Source organism: Bicyclus anynana, chromosome 24 (assembly GCF_947172395.1).
Source record: "Bicyclus anynana chromosome 24, ilBicAnyn1.1, whole genome shotgun sequence".
NCBI classification, from domain to species: domain Eukaryota; kingdom Metazoa; phylum Arthropoda; class Insecta; order Lepidoptera; family Nymphalidae; genus Bicyclus; species Bicyclus anynana.
Window position 1 is genome coordinate 3,889,927 of NC_069106.1, and position 1,122 is coordinate 3,891,048.

Genomic DNA, 1,122 nt, shown 5'->3' on the forward strand with positions numbered 1-1,122 from the left:
TTCCAGTTATTTTTTTTGGTCTTTTATTTTACCTTTTATTGTGGAGTAACAGTTGTCATCTGTACATAGGCCTTTTGTAGGGACTTCCAAACATCACGATCCTTATCCGTCTCCTTTTCCTTCCTTTCATTCATCTGTATCTACTACTCGACATAGGTATCCTCCAAGCACAACGGTCTCGAGCCGCCAGCATCCAGCGGCTCCCTGCAACCCGCTTGATATCCTCGGTCCACCTCGTGGGGGGTCGTCGAAAAAATACTTATATATAATGTATACACACCCCGACCCTGGAAAACACTCATGTTTCGCAAAAAAAATATTTTCCAGTAGTGGAAATCAGGGTCACTACCTAATATGCCTACGATGGAGTCGCAGGCATCAGCTAGTGATAAATATAAAATGCTTCTCATCATCATCATTATCATTACGAGCCTCAGACCAATTATTGTATAGGACCTGCCTCGCTAGATTTTACTTTTCTGTCAAAGTATATGATCAACGATCTAATGCGATTATAAAAACTGTCTCTATAGAATCTATGTTAAATAGTTGTAATCGTGTTCGTCGGTTAAAGAGCTCCGTAAAAATACCTAGTGTAATTGAATTGTGTAAAAAAACGGGCAAAAACTTCTAGTTTAGTATAAGATATATATAAAATCTAAGCTCGTTTTCCTCAGAACATGACAGACAATTTTGTTCGTGACTATGAGTGCGATACAGGTCCTACTATAATTGGTCTGAGTTACGAGCTGATGGTCGGTCCTGCTGGACTTCCTACACTACTGCACTGTATCTTCATTTTGATAGGATGTTGTTATAATTCGACAGTTTGAGTCTCGAATTCGTATCTATCTCTCTCTGTCTACCACCGTCCTATAGAGAGAGAAAGATTTTGACGGCCTCCGTGGCGCAGTGGTATGCGCGGTGGATTGACAAGGCGGAGGTCCTGACTTTGATCCCCGGCTGAGCTGATTGAGGCTTTCTCAATTGCTCCAGGTCTGGCTGATGGAAGGCTTCCACCCTACCGGAAAAGACGTACGCAAGCGATTTAGCGTTACGGTACGATGTCGTGTAGAAACCGAAAGGGGTGTGGATTTTCAACCTACTCTTAACAAGTTGCAG